The sequence below is a fragment of the Chiloscyllium plagiosum genome, unplaced genomic scaffold (assembly GCF_037043375.1).
Source record: "Chiloscyllium plagiosum isolate Xiang-an unplaced genomic scaffold, Cpla_swu_hap1 HiC_scaffold_26, whole genome shotgun sequence".
Classification (NCBI taxonomy): Eukaryota; Metazoa; Chordata; class Chondrichthyes; order Orectolobiformes; family Hemiscylliidae; genus Chiloscyllium; species Chiloscyllium plagiosum.
In genome coordinates, this window is record NW_028270164.1 from 17,343,255 (window position 1) to 17,361,786 (window position 18,532).

The 18,532-nt window shown below is 39.4% G+C and overlaps 1 protein-coding gene across 1 annotated transcript in view; it reads right to left on the reverse strand.

Annotated features, from left to right (window-relative positions):
* ccnd3 (cyclin D3) overlaps positions 1 to 16,295 on the reverse strand; it is a 307,734-nt gene extending 291,439 nt beyond the window's left edge. The window contains exon 1 of the mRNA XM_087973524.1: positions 16,047 to 16,295. The gene's annotated coding sequence lies outside the window, so the exon portion shown is untranslated. The remainder of the gene's footprint in view (positions 1 to 16,046) is intronic.
* Between the last annotated feature and the right edge of the window lie 2,237 nt (positions 16,296 to 18,532).

Here is an 18,532-nt window from a genome sequence, read left to right on the forward strand (position 1 = left end):
CACTGGTCCAAAAACTAGTGCTTCCAAATAAGCCTGTTGGACGATAACCTGATGTTGTGTGATTTTTAACTTTGCCCACCCCAGTCCAACACCGCTCCTCTACATCGTGCTTCACAACTGCGTGAGGTCTAGTTGCACTCCTCCAATTCTTGTATTTGCTCACCTTTTATTGGTCCACCATTGTTAGCTATGTCTTTGACTGCAAATCCCTAGCTGCAGAATTGCCTTACTAAACCATTCCAGCTTGTTATCTCTCTCTTCCTTTTAGACACTTCCTGAATTCTATCTCTTTCATCAAACTTTTGGTCACTGGTGGTAAACTATGTTCAGGTGTTGCATTTTCTCCTTGTGTTACTTGGTACAAATTTTGCTTGTTGGTATCCTCATGAAACATTTTACCAAACTTTACTTTGTTAGTCAGAATTAAATGGAGGTTGTTATTGTACAATATTAACAAATGTATGTACAGTCAAGCATCACAGTAACCAAAAACTGCAAGGTACAACTGATTCCACAAAGCTACCTGTTAAATATTGTTCTGAACCCTAAGTGTTTAGAAAATCATTCTGAAATATGTATAGCATTTTGCTGTTCAGCATATTTGTTGTGACACCCACCTACGTGATTTAAATATCTTCCTGTGTGCTGCTGAAAAGTCGGCCTGATGTATATATCCTGTTTTCACAGGTAAAGTTAGATGCAATTGACAACAAACATCTGACAATGTGTGGTTTATTTTGTTGCAATACATGACTCAAATCTGCAAATGACATTTCACAAGGAAGATGCAACTTGATGATTTGATAAGCAGGCGCGCCTCTTACAGCAGGTTGACCGTAAATGTTCCAAAGTTTCTTTGAAAAAAAAATTCCAATTCCTACTGATACAAATTGAAGCCACCTGAATTCCTTAGTTAATGCAAACAGAGAATTAATTAAATCAGTAGGGGATTCAGAAGAACCATCTAAACCCAGAGACTGGTGACTTAGTGGAAGTGGCTACGAAAGGGAGTGGTTGAGGTGAATTGTATAAATACGTGTAAAAGGAAACTACATAAGCACACAAAGGTGAAGAGAACAGGGGTGATTCTGATAATGTTATGGAAGGAAAGCTAGGAGGATGGGAAGTTGATGGCCTAGTGGTATTATCATTTGACTATTAATCCAGAAACTCAGCCAATGCCTTGGGGATCTGGGCTCAAATCTCATCATGGCAGATGGTGGAATTTGAATTCAATAAAGAACCTGGAATTAAAGGTCTAATGATGACTATGAAACCATTGTAAGGTAAAAAAATCATCTGGTTCACTACTGTCCTTTACCATCCTTACCTCATTTGGCCTACATTTGACTCCAGATCGAATGCAATGTGGTTCACTCTTAACTGCCCTCTGGACAATTAGGGGTGGGCAATAAATGCTGGCCTAGCCAACGATGCCCTCATCCTGTGAGTGAATTAAAATAGCAGTGGGGCATAAAAACAAATTTGGAGTAGTTGGATAGATTGGTCTCTTTGTGTGCTGAAATTGTATGAAAATAGCTGCCCTAAATTAATAACTGTGATTGCAGAAGCAAATGTCAAAAGAGATGCGATATTGGAACGAATTCTTCTACTTACCTGGAAGGTCTTCTGCATATTGTGACCAGACTTCTTTAGGTGCTGCTGGAACAAGACGTGTTATTTTGCTGACTGCAGCTAATTAACACATCCACCACTGTGGCTTACAGTCCAATTAGGGATGCTGTTTTGAGCAGAGCTGCTCCCTAGTGCTAGTAAGTGCTGGGACTGCATCTCCAGTGGGACAGAGTCTCAATGGTGAGACTATGTTGAGAAGAAGTGAGTACGGTTGGAGTAAAGTTGATAGCATGAGAGGTAATAGTTGGTGGTGGTGGTAGTAGTTGAGGGTGTGATGGTAGTGGGGGTGACATGTACCATCAGCTGTGTATAGCCACAAGGGCGGCCATTGCCATTGGTGAAGGCTCCTCTGTGGGCTTTTGGGTTACTATTCAAGAAGGGCCCCCACTCCAACAGTTGTTCATCCTGATACAAAATGCCCATGGAGGTTCAGGTAGTCCTTATTGAACAGTTAAGTGGCCTGATTAGCTACCATTGGGCAGGCAAGCTTCCGAGTTTCCCACTATATGATGTCGCAGTGAGAAGACATCAGGCTCCACGTTCAACACCTTCCTCCATCATTATGGCAACCCTGCTCTCTCCCAGAAAGGACCAGAAAGATTCAACTCATTGTAATGTCTCTTATCATACGTCATTATAATAGCATACAAAACCGTAGAATAAGGATTGCCTTTATTTGATACGCACTGGTGTGCACTAATGTAAAAGTATAACAGATTTATTTTCATCTACGTCATGCTTATAGTATGTTGCCAATATAAAGACAAAAGCAAGATAATGGTCTGCTAAGTGCAGAGTGGAAATTGTAGCCACGTAGACTTGTGTTAAATTTGTCAGGTAGCACATTGCACTGTGGCTGCCAGGTGAGAGCTCTGCATCCTCTCCTCATCCATGTATTTTTAAAACACTTCAAAAAGTGGAAGATTAGAAATTTGTGTCCATTTTACATCTGTATAAAGAGAGGCTGAATGCACAATCACATTCCCCGCTGCTTGCAATATTAGTAAAGCAGCAAATAAAGGCAGCCAAGGCTGATGTCTATAGCAAATATTTTGCCCTTTATACATGCAAATAGGGAGCCCAAAATCTAATGACACTCAAGAAGCTCAATATGATTTAGGACAAGGCAGCCGATGAGATAGGAACTTCATCCACCACCTGCAACATTCAATCTCTTCAGCACTGGAACATAACCATTGATTTGCCATTGATCAAGAGTCTATCTCAGCCTTAAATATAGACAAGACCTCTGCCTTCACAGCAATCTGCGGCAAGAAGTTCCAAAGACTCCGAGCCGTCTGAGAGAAGAAATTCCTCCTCATCTCAGTCTTTAATTGGTGCGCTTTATCCTGACAATGCCCTCTGGTCCTTTCAGGGTAAGCATCCTCTTAGCATTTAACCTGTCAAGCCCCTTCAGAATCTGATATGTTTTAATGGGATAACCGCTCATCCTTCTAAATTCCAACCTATTTAACCTATGTTCATCAGACATTCATAGGAACATAGCAACAGGAGCAGGCCATTCTGCCCTTCAAGCCTGCTCTGCCATTCAATAAGAACATGGCTGATCTAACTCCATATACCTTCATTGGGCCCATATCCTTTGCTCAATAGAAATTTGTCTTCCTCAATTTAAATTTAACAACTGAATTAGCATTGACCGCCGTTTGAGGAAGAGCGTTCCAAGCATCCACTACTCTCTATGTGTAGAAGTGCTTTCTAACATCTCTCCTGAAGGCCTCACCCTAATTCTTAGACCATGACCCCTGGTTCTGGAATCTTCATTCAGTGGAAATGGTTTATTTTTATCTAACTTGTCTTTTCCTGTTAATATCCTGAAGACCTTGATTAGATCACCCCTTAACATTCTAAATTATAGAGAATAAGGGCCTAATTTGTATAATCTCTCCTCATTACTTAACGCTGAAGTACACCGACCTTGCAAACTTGTTTTGAGCTCCCTCCAGAACCGAAACATCCCTTTGAAGGTTTGGTGCCCACATTCACTGATAGTACTCTAAGTGACGTCTACGAGGGTTTTTGCATAACTGCAGCATATTGTCTGCATCCCTGTGCTCCAGCTCTTAAAATGTGAAATTCAGCATTCCATTAGCCATCTTGACTACTTGCATCACCTGTTTGTGGTATTTTCAAGAACTATGTGCCTGAACCCCAAAATCTCATTGACAATCCACTCTATTTAACTTTGTGAGTTTTAAAAATACCCTGATATAACCTTTTTCTGTTCAAAATGGATGACCTCACACTTTCTTATCTCAGAATTCATTTGCCACAGCTTTGTCCATCTAAATGATCTGTATCTTGCTGTAATTTTATGCTGTTGTCAGCACTGTCTACAATGCTGCCCAATTTTGTCTCATTCCCTCCACTCCAGGCATCATCACAGTGAACCTTCTCTGAACTGCCTCCAGTGAAGTAATATCTTTCTTTAAATAAAGCAACCAAAGAGCTGATGTAGGAAGGCAGTTTCAGATCTCTGGATCATTGTGATCTCTTTCAGGGCAGATGGGACCGATACAAGAAGGACGTGTTGTACCTATTCTGGAGGGGCACCAACATCCTGGCAGGGAGGATTGCCAGTGCTGCTTAGAAGGGTTTAAACTAGTGCAGTAATGGGTGGAACCAGAGCAGTCAGCATTGGAGCGATTGAGGAGAAGGTAGAGGTTAAGTCAAGTCAGCCCAATAGGACGAACAGGCTGTGCCAAGTTAATGAATACACCGGAACTGGAGGTCTGAGGTATGTTTATTTTAATGCAAAGAGTACAACAGGAAGACAGGTGAGTTTAGACTTGGAGTACTACATGGAGCTACTATGTTGTAGCCAATTCAGAAACTTGGTTGAGAGAAGGGCAGGACTGGCAGCTCAACATTCCAGGGTTTCGATGTTTTTGGTGTGAGAGAGAGTATTGTAAAAGGGATGGAGGAGTTACATTACCTTTGAAGAAAAATGTCACATCTGCACCAAGAGACGATATCTTGAAGGGTCTATCCAGCAAGGACATAACTCAGGAATAAGAAAAGTGCAAGCACTATGATGGGGTTATACTATTGGTCTCCCAAAAGCCAGGAGATAGAGGAACAGATATGTAAAGGTAAACGTAGAAAGATATAAAAACAACAAATGGGTATTTTTAAACTTTCCCAATATTTACTGGGGCTCCCTTATTGCCAGGGGCTTAGTTGGGGCAGAATTTGGTAGGTGCTTCCAGGAGGTTTTGTTCAATCAATATGTAGATAGTCCAACAAGGGAATGGGCCATATTAGACCTTGTAATAGGGAATAATCAAAGTTTCAGTGGGAGAACATTTTGGGAACAGTGATCATAATTATGTAATTTTAAGTTAGTTGTGGATAAAGATAAGTTGGGTTGTCAGGTGGAAGTGCTAAATTGAGAAGGCAATTACAACAGTGTTCAGCAGGAACTGGAGAAATTAGTTTGGGGGGGTGGCTGTTTGAGGGTAACTCCACATCTGACATGTGGGAGTATTTAAAGTCCAGTTGATCAAAGTTCAGGGCCACTGAGGATGAAAGATAAGGATGGCGAGATTTGGGAACCCTGGATGACAAGTATTATTGCAAGTATAGTCAAAAAGAAACAGGAAGCATATGTATGGTTTAGGAAACTGAAACCAGACAAGGCCTTGAGGAATATAAAGGAAGCAGGGAAGAACTTAAAAATAAATTCTAACGGCTAAAGGGGCCATGAAATGTTAATAGCAAGTAGGATTAAAGAGAATCCCAAGGCATTTTATAAGCATATTAGGAGCATGAGATTTGCTGAGGAAGGGCACGTTCACTGAAGAATGTATGAGGGAATTTATGCTTGGAGACAGAGGAAATGGGTGAGGTCCTTAATGAGAACTCTCCATTGGTATTCATTAAGAAAGGCAAGGATGATGGTAAGATTAATGAGGGGTATGTTGACATTTTAGGGCATGTCAATATTAAGAAGGAGGAGGTGTTTAGTGTCTCGAAAACATTAAAGTAAATAAGAATCTAGCCCAGGTTACTAAAGGAGGCAAGGGAGGAGATTGCTGAGGCCTTGACAGAGATCTTTGTATGTTCTTTAACCACCAGAAGAGGTCCCATTCCGGAGATGGAGAAGACACCACCTATAACCTTAATCTACCAGCCGAAGACTAAAACCTTGGAGAGTTAAAGCCAGACAAGGCAGTCAGCTACAACCAGTAAACTCATCTTTTTTCCTCTATTGAACTCCTCTATTCTGTAATTTGTACCCTTCATATTCAAGTGTCTATAATTGTGTGTGAGTTGTAGAAGTTGAGATGTCTTTTTACATTTGTAGTATTTAATATTTTTAGCCGGGTATGTTCTAGCACAATAAAACTAACACCTTACTTGTTTCGCTCACAACATCCTGTCTGACTAATTCTTTATCACCTGCACGCAATCAGAGAAGTTGACACTGAATTGGATAACACATCCTTTTAAAATTTAAAACCCTGTCATAAACAAGCAAAGAGTAGGAAAAGCTGAGAGCCAGTCCATTCCTCCTCAACTGCTTTTAACATTATAGTTAGATGTCATGCAGCACAATTTCCAAAGAGTGAAAAAACATGATCCTTGTGCCTGCACTGTAAGTTATGTAACAAATCCATTCTAAAGCTGCTGTGTCATAGGAATAATGAGATATGAAACATTTATGGCACAGCAGGAGACCATTTGGCCCACAATGCCCAGCCTAAATAGAAACTTATAGCTTAATTCCACTTTCCACACCGTGGTCCAATGGGATTGCCAACACCAATTGGATGTAGTTCTGAAACTTTCATTGCATGATCTCCCAGCTTCAGACATCCTACTCTGCTGAGCAGCCACTTTTTCAAATCTGTAATATTATTGTAACTGAGGAACTTTATCAAAAGTTTAAATGACCTTGTTATTCTTCAATTAGCTTGTGTGCAGCAGTGTCTTAGGATTTTAATCTTCAACTCTTATAAACTCTGGCGTAATCCTGAAGGCTAGGAAGCCTATAGATTACAAGTGCAAACATTTAAATATTCCTTAAATGTGTTGAGAGTTTTTGTCATTGCCACCCTTTTAAACTCAGGCTACCAGCATCTCTAATAGAAAAAAATTCTCCTCAATTCTCTTCTAATCTTTGACCATTTGCTTTAAGTTAATGGCCCCTAGTTATTAACCTTGCTGTTATGGAAGACACATATTTCCTATCCATCCCACCTGGACCCCTCTTCATTTTATATCTTTCAATTAAGTCACATCTCAGCCTTCTCTGTTTCAAAGGAAGTAATCTGAGCATGTCAAATCTTTCTTTATACTTAAAAATCCCGATTCCTACCTGCATCTTCATGAATATAGCTTATAATTAAAAATAGAGATTTCTATTGTTCTGAACTTTCCTGTTGACTTAGAATTCATATTTCCATCTTGTTTGAAAAGTACTGAGTGGTTCTCAGCTATAACATTATTAGCAATTTGAAATGACAGTGTTGAAAGGAGAGAACGTTAAATCACCGTACCTTTGGAAAACTGATTAAGACATCATAAATATTGGAAACTGCAGGTGTTCCAGAATTTGACGTGAACAAGAACTGGTATAAAATGGTTTTATAATTTTCCCTTTATACGTGGTGGAAACATGCCATTAGAATTGGACTGTCTCTTCAGAAGGTTTTACTCTCCCAATTTGTAGCACTCAAAAAAGGATCCAGCCTGCCTATTCCCAAAGTCCTGTATTTTCAGATCTCTGCTCTATCATCCTGAGAAGTCTTTTTATTAAATCAAATGTACAGTTCCCAAAGAGAAGGAGTGGGCACATTTGAACAAAACTCTTCTCGGCCATTCTCTTATGCCTTCTAACTGTTAATCACAGGTGAAAAGTGGTCTGATCATGTGAGTAACATGAAACCTGAGATGATATCTGCCTGTTTCCCCTGGAGTGTCGAAGGCTGAGGGGTGACCTTACAGAGGTTTACAAAATTATGAGGGGCATGGATAGGATAAATAGACAAAATCTTTTCCCTGGGGTCGAGGAGTCCAGAACTAGAGGGCATAGGTTTAGGTGAGAGGGGAAGATATAAAAGAGACCTAAGGGGCAATTTTTTCACAGAGGGTGGTACGTGTATGGAATGAGCTGCCAGAGGAAGTGGTGGAGGCTGGTACAATTGCAACATTTAAAAGGCATTTGGATGGGTATATGAATAGGAAGGGTTTGGAGGGATATGGGCCGGGTGCTGGCAGGTGGGACTAGATTAGATTGGGATATCTGGTCAGCATGAACGGTTGGACCGAAAGGTCTGTTTCGATGCTATACGTCTCTATGACGTGAAAACTATGATAGAGGCACAGTAATGTAAAACAATTGTTCATAGATCAACAGACCTCCCGTGATTTTATTTCCAATGACTTAAGAGAGATTTAAAAGAGTTCACCATTTTATGCTATTGCACAAAGTCAACATGTATCCTTGTAAGTGATGGTACAGCTTTTCAACTTGAGGGATTAGAAAAATCCAATTGGATATTATTGCTTGGAAACTCATGTACATCTCACAGTTTAACATGGATGGATAGGAAAAATGCACAGCAGAGGGAGATTTAAAGAAAGTAGGAAATAACTACACTAAATCTTTTGGAACATTTTATTAGGTTAAAAGCATTCTACAAAATGCAAGCTGCTGTAGTTATTTAGATCATTCCTTATCATTTTTAAACTTCTAAAACACATTCACGCAAGTTGTTTGAAATGCAGTAACTGGTGTGATGTGTGGAGAATAAGAATATTTAAAAAATGCAAGCAGATGATAAACTTGTGTCGAGTGTGGTGCTGGAAAAGCGCAGCAGGTCAGGCAGCATCCGAGGAGCAGGAGAATTGATGTTTTGGCCATAAGTACTTCATCAGAAATTCTGTTATTGGGATTCAGAAAGAGAGGATGAAATAATAGTACTAGAGAACTAGATATGGGGATACGTACTCTGTATATTATATAGAAAGAAAGGAATTAATTGGAAATCCAAAGAATAGGCAATTAATCACTCTTAGGTAATGCAAAGATAGGACTGATTGTTAATGTCCAGACCTAATGATAGACAGCATTCGAGAGCTCCTTGTATCTTAGGGCTATAGGGAGGTAGTTCGAACCACTTACAAAAAGGGGAATTGTGTTGGCAATTTCTTAATTTCAGGATAATTTGGAATACTTTGTCATTTTGGGTAATGGTATCCCCATGGAAATCATAACAGTAATTTCTTCTGTGAAAGTATCCATCATTCCAGTTCTGTAATTGATAACTAAGATGGTCCTTCTACAATATACATGTAATACTTATTTGGAATCAGGAATTGGCACTTTGAGCTTTTCAATTGGTGAAACAAGAACTGGTAGACTCAGAGACATGGTGGCTGGATACCTACCCCAAATCATTATTTTATTGAAGCTTGCACTGTGTTTCTGCGGGTTACGTTCTCAGCCCAGTGTTGCACCTGCCATTTCACACTAAGTCATGCAGAGCAGTACCATTAGAGCTGAAAATGTGTTGCTGGAAAAGCGCAGCAGGTCAGGCAGCATCCAAGGAACAGGACCATTACCATTAGAGGTCAACATTAAACTGCACTAACTGAGGTGGGAACATTTCACATTTCAGAGAACCTGTTTTAATTAATGCCATAAATATCAATTCCTGTTTTTGGCTCAACTGTAACAGTGTGTCTGTGTCATTTGACCCATTATTTTACAGCACAGTTAAAGGTCCTGTATCAACAGTTAATTGAATAATATGATTTTATTTATGCCCAGAACTTTCCTAGCAAACATGACACAAAAACATCTTTGAAAGGAAGGAATGGTAGCTAAACAATTTATCTTCTGTAATGCTGTTCTATAGAGCCTTTGTCAGACCCCAACTGTAGTACCAGACTCAGTCTGATATATGAACATAGGCTTAATTAGTCTTTCAAACCTGCTTCATTATTCATTAATTTATTGCTGATCTGTTCATGTTTTAATTTTTGCATTCCCATCTTTGCACCCCTCCCTTGAATCTCCTTCCAAACAAGAATTAACAAAAATTAAGTATATTCAATTACCCCCACTTCCATCACTTCTATTGCAGGGAATTCCACAGTTGCAATATTGTCTGAGAAAAAATTCTCCTTATGTTTGCCCAGAAAGGGGGACCATGAATTTTTAAACAGTGAACCAATCCACAATGGGAACACCTGTTTCACATCCACCTTGTGAAGACAATTTAGGTTCTTGGACACCTCAATCAAGTTGGGGCATTGTCTCAGGAAGGACATATTGACCTAGAAAGGATGCAGTGCAGATTCACTGCAATGTGTCAGTTTGAGGTGTAAATTGTTGGAGGGGTGTTGTGTAGATAGGTTGTATAAATTTGCTTTGATATTCTCATGAATATATTAAACTGAGGCGTGATGAATGAGAAATCCCTAGAGTGTGGAAGCAGGCCATTCAGCCCATTGAGTACATACTGACCATGCAAAGAGCAATCCACTCCCCCACCCTATCCCTGTAACCCTGCATTTCCCACAGCTAATCCATTTAGCCTGCACATCCCTGGATACTGTGGGCAATTTAGCATGGCCTATCCCCCTAAACCTGCACAAGTTTGGTCTGTGGGAGGAGACTGAAGCACCTGGAGGAAACCCACACCTGGGGACAATGTGCATTAAAGAACTTGAAGAAAGGATTAGAATGGTTAGATGAAAAAAAACTATATTCTCTGACAAAAGAATCCAGAACAAGTGCACCGATCTTTAGAATCCGAGTCATGCTAGGTCTGATAACTGGAAATAACATTTGCACTTCACAAATGCCAGGCAATGATCATCTTCAATAAAGAGAGAATCTAATCATCTCCCCTTGACATTGCTGGATTCCACCACCAAAAACCATTGACCAAAAACTGATTTAAACTAGTCACATAAATACTATGGCTCAAAGAACAGAGTCGCAGTGAGTAACTCGTCTCCTAACTCTCCAAACTTTGCCCACCATCTACAAGATCCAAATCAGGAGTGTGATGGAATACATGTGTGATGCTTGCCTGTATGAGTGAAGTTTTACCAACACTCAAGAGAGACAGGCAAAAAGGAAAGAGAAGTGGTTTTATGCAGACAAAAGGAATAGGATCAGTATATTAGTGAGAGAAGATCTTAGATTGGAAGAACAAAATGTACAATCTGTTTGGGTGGAGCTATAAAGGGACAGCAAATATTAGTAGGAGTTGATAAAACTCCTAAACTGTAGAGGTAACATTAGGCATAGTATTAATAGGTACATTTAAAACAGGAAATGCAGTAATTATGAGTGATTTCAATCTACATTTAACTAGGTAAATCCCATCAACACTAATGCTGTGGAGGATGAATTAATCAAATGTGTATCAGATGGCTTTTTATGGATAAGTATGATAAAGAAACAATTAGGGAACAGTCTATTTTAGATCAGCATTATATATTGAGAATCTCATTATAAACAGATCCTTTAGGGAAGAGTGGCCATAATATGATGAGCTTTTCAGTAGGTTTGAAAATGATGAATGCTAATCTGAAACTAAGGTTTTAATTTGAAACAAAGGAAACTATGAAAGTCCAGGCAGCAGTAGGCTGGGAAGATACATTAAATTGTATGATAGTACTTAGGCAATGAACTGTTTAAAGAATTAACACAGTTTTCAACCAATATACATTCCTTCTAGGGGAAAAGTGAGTCAACGTGGCTAATAAAGTTAAATGTTGTCTTATAATAAAGGATGTGGCTATACAATTGCCAAAAAAAATTAATAAGACTGAAGATTGTGAGTATTTTAATATTCAGGAAATGGGAACCCAGAAACTGATAATGAAGGAAAATATAACATGATATAATATAAATCAGAAAGAAATATAAAATACAACAGTAAAAACTTCGAAATAAATGTCAAGAAGAAACATTTGGTAAAGAAAAATATGGTTCGATTATAGGCAGATAAAGAAGAATTCATAGTAGAAATGAGTGAAATGGCAGAAATGTTACACAAGTTAGACCAAAGGGTTCATGTTCATGTTGCACATCTCTATGACTCCAGACCTAAATTATTTATTTTGTGTTGAGAGGGGAAGATATAAAAATCTTCCTGGAATAATAGATACAGAAGATGAGTAAGAATGTGAAACTGAAAGTAGTATTAGGTAAAAAGCAGTACTGTATATGTTAGTAGGTCAGAAAGTTTACAATCCGTAGGACTCAATATTCCTCATTTCAGTGTTGAAAGAGGTGGCTTTAGAAATAATGAATGTATTGGTGATCATCTTTCAAAGTTCTATTAATTCTGTTGTAAAGGAAGTGAAGCTAGATACTTAGAAAATAATTACTAATTGAGGAGAGTCAGAGAAAGGCAAGTCACATATGAGAAGCTTCTTAGGTGTCTACAAGAATAAAGAATGGAGAACCAGTGGATGTGGTGTGAGGTCGTGGTGTATTTCAATTTCAGAAGGCAAAGAGTCTGCTGTTCTTTCTCACAAATGAATTTGTGTACAGAGTAAAGTATCTTCCTTCAATTGGATAGAATCTTGGTGAGATCACACCTGGCATACTGTAGATTTGGTCTCCTTATTTCAGGCTGTACTTTTCATAGAGGGAGTGCACAGGAGGGCCAGTAGACTAATTCCTGGATTGGCAGGGTTATTCTCTGAGGAGAGAATGAGAAGACTGGACCTGTGTTCACTGGAGCTTAGTAAAGTGAAGGGTTATCTAATTGAAACTTAAAAAATTGTTTAAGGACAAAGCAGGATGGATGTATTGAGAATCAAATGATGTCGTCTCAAAATGAAGGAAAAGGCAATAAAGACAGATGAAGAGGAACTTCTTCACTCAGTGTGACAAATCTTTGGAATTGCCTACCCAGAGGGCTGTGGAAGCTCAATCATAAGATGGAGAATGATAGATTTCTAGATGTCAAAGGGAATAGGGATAGTGTGAAAATATACCATATGGAATATGACTAGCTTTGATTTTAATGGAGGAGCAAGTCTGAGGAATGACCTATGATCTGATATTCCTAACACTTAAGAAGCTTGACCAACTGGTAGGAAAACAACCCACCTGATTAGCACCCTATCCACCACAAATGTACAGTAGCAGTAGTGTGTACCATTGACAAGATGTGCTGCAGCAACTGAACAAGATTCCTTCAACATCTCCTTCCAAACCTCTGACATCTACCACTCAGAATGATAAGGGCAATGGATGCATGAGCACCACAACCTGCAAGTTCCCCTCAATGCACGTACAATCCTGATTTGGAACTATATTACATTACTTCACTGTTGCTAGGTCAAATTTGTGGGTGTCTCAATTATACACAACTTGCAGAGTTTCGAGAAGGCTGCTCACAACCATTCCCCTAAGGGCAATTAAAGACTGGAAGTAAATGTTTCCCAGCCAATGATGCCCGAGTTCCATCAATCAAATGAATAAACAATTCCAAACCAAAATCTTCAGGTGCAGGTTTTCACGGAAAGGGAACTAAGACTATTTTCCTCCAACAAAAGCTGTGGATTCTTAGTCAACTGCATTTTTAAAGACTGAGTTCAAGAGACTTTTGTTAGGTGAAAGTATAAAGGGACATGGATCAAAGCGGCATAAATGGGATAGAGGCACAAATCAGCCATAATCTAGTTAAATCACCTATATCTATCCCTATGTTCCTATTGCATCATCAGCAGGCTGCAAATTGAAGTAACATTCAACATGGTCTTACTATATGCTATTGGCATGATAAATTCTTGTAAGTAATATCTTAATTGAGAGTTGGCCTGTTTAAAGTGAATGGGTTAATTTTCTTATAATAGAGCATTGTTCATAAATATGCTTAATGCTGGTGTCACTTTCTGGCATTACATAATGCATTGATGACATCAACATTTTAAATAACATAATGAAAGTGAATGTTGCATTTGATAAGTAACTAAGTTTAAATCCACAGTTGTTAGTCTTAATAATATTTGCAATTAAGCAATACTATTAGGTTAGTTATTAGTAGTGCAAGTTATTATTTTTCTCTTGGAAAGAGTGTGAGGGATTATTCTGTATCCCATTTTTGCCACTCAATCAGAAACTTAAATGAGAAGCACTGATTGTGTTCATGGTTATCTTTTCAATCTACATGTTGGACTCTATCAACCAGGAAAGAGAGAGATAAAGGGCAATAAGAATGTTTGAGGTCTGATTTGTATTTTAATGAAGCTGGACTGCCCTTTGGTCCAGCAATAAATGAGATCTAAAAGTTGAAGATTCAATTCCTGGTCTGTACAGAGTTAGTTGAATGGGGAAGCAGCATTCATTTGATAGGAGTTGGTCTTTACATGCACCAGGCTGGGAAAGGTGAGGGAGGTGAAAACGTGTTGCTGCAAAAGCACAGCAGGTCAGGCAGCATCCAAGGAGCAGGAGAATCGACGTTTCTTCAAGAATGAGAAAAGTGTGCCAAGCAGGCTAAGATAAAGGTAGGGAGGAAGGACTTGGGGGAGGGGCGTTGGAAATGCGATAGGTGGAAAGAGGTTAAGGTGAGGGTGATAGGCCGGAGTGGGGGTGGGGGCGGAGAGGTCAGGAAGACGATTGCAGGTTAGGAAGGTGGTGCTGAGTTCAAGGGTTGGGACTGAGACAAGGTGGGGGGAGGGGAAATGAGGAAACTGGAGAAGTCTGAGTTCATCCCTTGTGGTTGGAGGGAGATGAGGGAGGGAAAGGTCACAGTACCAAGTTTGCCTACTAGCTGGCGAATCCATGCAGAAAAGACATGTACATCAGTATAATGTGAGGATAAGATCAGGTTCATCTGTGATGTTTCCTAGGGTAATAACTTCATCTTAATTCATCTGGGAAGGAGCACATAGTGCAGTGAGTTCTGAACCCTCTCAATATTGCTGTGGGATGTAAAACTAATGATGCACTCAACTTTTTAAAGAGTTATTTCTGGGATGCAGGCATCAGTGACCAAGCCAGACCAGGTAAGGATGACAGATTTCCTTCCCTAAAGGACATTAGGTTTTTAGGACACCATACAGGTTTTTCCCCCAGTAGGTAGCAATGATTTCATTGTATTCATTAGACTCTTAATTCCACATTTTAGTTCAAATTCCACCATCTGCCTGGATGGGACTCCAACTAAGGTTCCCAAATATTACATAGATTAACATTCTACTGATACACCATCACCTCCACCAGGTTAAAGCTCACCCCAATTGTCTGGTTCACCTATGAAAAGTGACCATTTAGACAATGTAGTCAACAGTATATCTCAAAGACTTGACAACTTGAGGAGAATGGGGGAAGAAAGCTGGGAAAAAATGAGCTGAGATAAAATTGTAAGAAAACAAGATGGTGAGGTGGGGCACTAGCAGCTCCTGGTGTCATTGGGTGTGGTTAGGAATTTACACTTGGAATCGCGACATAGTTAATAAATCCAAGCAGTTAATCCAGGATCACTATGAAGCAAATTCAAGATTTCTTTCTTCAAGAAGGAGGAAAAATGAGAAAGATAACCATTCCTAAGCTGTCACATAGTTCCCTGATAGGAAAATTACTGGGTCCTGGAAACCTACTGTCCTTTAGGGAAGGAAATCTGCGATTCTTACCTAATCTGGCCTATGTGTGACTCCGGACCCACAACAACACTCTTATCAGCCATCTGAGCAGTAAGGAATTGGCACTAAATGCTAGCTTGGTCATTGATGCCCACATCCCATGAATACACTTTTTTCAGAAAGTTGAGAGCAATATTAGTTTTACATTCCAGATAATTGGCATGGGAGTTTAAAGGAGGTTTAAGATAAGGAGCGAAGTGTGTTGGGTACACCAGGAAAACAATTGACTGAACTCAACAAAATGGGTTTAAAGAAAGCATAAGCAATGTCACATTGATTTCACGTGCAAACTAACTTTTAACACGTTTCCTCTTACACATGACTGTAGCACACTTTTATAGCATTCCGCGACAGGCAAACAGCCCGTTTTCACATGATTCTGAGTCACTGAATTTAACATTCTTTTTAGTCAGTATTGTTTTGACGCCATTCAATGTGTCACTCAGAAAGGTGGGGCTCTCGAAAGATAAAAAAAGCTGATCTTGTAATGTTTCTGCTTATCTGTATGCATCGACGTCTCTGCCCTGGTTGCGTTACCAACTTAAAAAGAGTCAATTTGAACAGTAAAATGAGCATGGGGGGGGGGGGGGGAAGCTTATTGTTTTGTAAGTTTTCAGACATTTCTGGTGCAGAATTGTAATAGGAAAATAAGCTCTTTTTTTTAAAAAAAATGCATCAATACCTGTGCATTAATACAAAGAGTACTTATCACGCAAAGAAAGCAGATCAGACACATTGCATTAAAATTGGGACAATTATAACATTACCTGTTTTTTTTTCGGCAGAGCTGCTTCCATTCTTCCAAATACCTTTTCTCCGTTTCAAACTTTTTTCCGCACCCTTCACCCTTTACAGATTTATGACAGGAACGGACAAGCAAGGCAGCACAAAGCTCCCTCATCCCTGCAGAGATGAGGATCTCTCGGCTTAATAAACCGCTTTCCCCCCCCAACACCCCAGTTTAATGAAACGTTGGGTCAAGCCCGCTCTGCACGGCCGTTCGTGCGATCAACCTTTTAATTCCTTGAGGTTGATCTGCATCGAAACCTTTAAACGTCAACGTGCTGATTGTTTACTGTTTTCGCCCTCTATTTTGATTTGTAGTTATTCAGCCCGGAAGAGGGGGATTTCCTTTCACGCCTTCTGGCAGTTTTGTGTCGGAACACGGCAGAGCTAAACGACAGAAGTGGCTTTGACAGCTCATCGTGGTTGTAACTGAACAGCTCAGCTGTCCGCCAGGCTACACGCCATGGAGAGGAAGCCATTAATTTTACTAATAAATCATTATGCGACAGTTAACACGTTTTCTTTCACTTCCTCAACAAAAGAAAAGTTTGCATCCCCCCCCCCCCCCCCCAGTGAATTGCTCCTTATCTTTGCACTTATTTTGGAAAAAAACGCAAATGTTGACAAATATTCGAGGTATGCTTCTTATCCCGTTTAGTTCAGGCTTACACAACTTTTCACAAGATCATGAGACACTTAGAGATACTTACATTAGATTAGAAAGGCCATTTAGCCCATCGGAATAAGTGCATCAAAAATAACTCTACCTCCTCCCTTGTTTCATGAATTTTGCTCTTAAATGATTTCAGGAATTTTCCTTCATCCTTCAGCACAAAATGTTTTTACATTGCCAGTTCTTGGGAATGTGGGCAATTATAACACAGTGAGTGCAACAGACCATCGAGGCCTAAGTGAACGGAGGGACTAACAGTCCAGTCGTTTATGAACTAATATTTAAGGATTGAGAAAAAAAAAGACGAAATGACAATTAAACTGAGCAAAATAGAATCAAATCAGGGATGGAAAGGGAGAAATAAAGAGGGAAAGGAAGATTAATTTAAGAGAAAAAGAGACAAAGGCAACAAAACAATTTGCATTGATGTTCAGAATAATAGAACATCCCGAAGTTGGTCCACAACGGTGATATTCAGACAGATGTACAAAGATTTGGTCCAAAAACATAGGTTTAAGTAGAGCCCTAAGAAAGGAAAAATTAACTCAGTTAGCTGGATTGCTGGCAAGTAAGGTTAAAAGTATGGTTCTGTTCCTGCATTGACTGAGGTTACCGTAAAGGATGCTCCTTTTCAACTTCTCCCCTGTCTGGGTGTGGTGATCCTCAGGTTAAACCACCACCAATTGACTTCCTCTATGAGAGAGCAGCCCTATGGATTGGTCAGAGTCTGGTTTAACAGCAAGTGGAGAGTCAATAAAGGAAAAGCAAGATTTTCCAATTTAATAATGAACCTGTAAGAACGATTTACTACCTCTAGTAATGAGCTTCAGACATTTCAATTGTTCACTTTCTTGACCAGAGATTGTCCATGCATAAATTAACAAGCTACCTACACCCCTACTTTTTCATGTGTGTTTAATGGACTATTAATATGTAAGTGTAATAATTTCTTAAAATTCACAAAGGAATTTAGGGTAAACTGCCTTTTTGTAATTGAAATTATGTAGCAGCCTGACCCATATTCAATCTTGAGTTGATTCTTATCTAACTACTGAATTTTGTATTCCAGAGTCAATTAATCCTAAAACTCTTAGTCTCTAGTTCCAAAATGATCCAGTCTTAACCTTTATTGCTGATAGTGGGTTTGTTCAGCAGATGTAGGACTTGACACATGCTGATGTCTGAATGGTAATATTGAAAGCACACCAGTCTTACAAGATTACAACAAGAGGTAGAAGTGGGATTTCCATCTAACTTATCCCTGGTGACTTCAATCAATGTGATACATACACGTGATCCCTCAGCTTCCTTGTTCTTTTGTGATGTTCATCTGCAGGATGTTCCCAAACTTCCGCCACCAAATAGATGTCTTTCATCCCATTTAATACTTTCTTCTCAAAGCAAACTTCATTGTTTTAGGGTAATAGGTACAGACTTAAAACAGAGATGAAGGCTAATTACTTCTGTCAAAGGGTCATGAATCTGTGGAATTCACCACCCAGAGAACAGCAGACACTAGGATACTGAATAAATTTAAGAAGGAGTTAGACAGATTTTTAATTAATAACAGTTTAAAGTGTTAAAGAGAGTGGCAGGAAAGTGGAGTTGAAGCTGAGATTAGTTCAGCCATGGTTCTAAAGAATAGCAGTGCAAGCTTGAGGGACAGAATTGCTTACTCCTGCTCCAAGTTCTTATGTTCTCATGTTCAAAGACCAGAAAGATCCAATTTAACCCAAATTACCTTGCTGCAGTTTGAATGACTCCAATTACAAAAGATGTCACTGAACCAAGTCA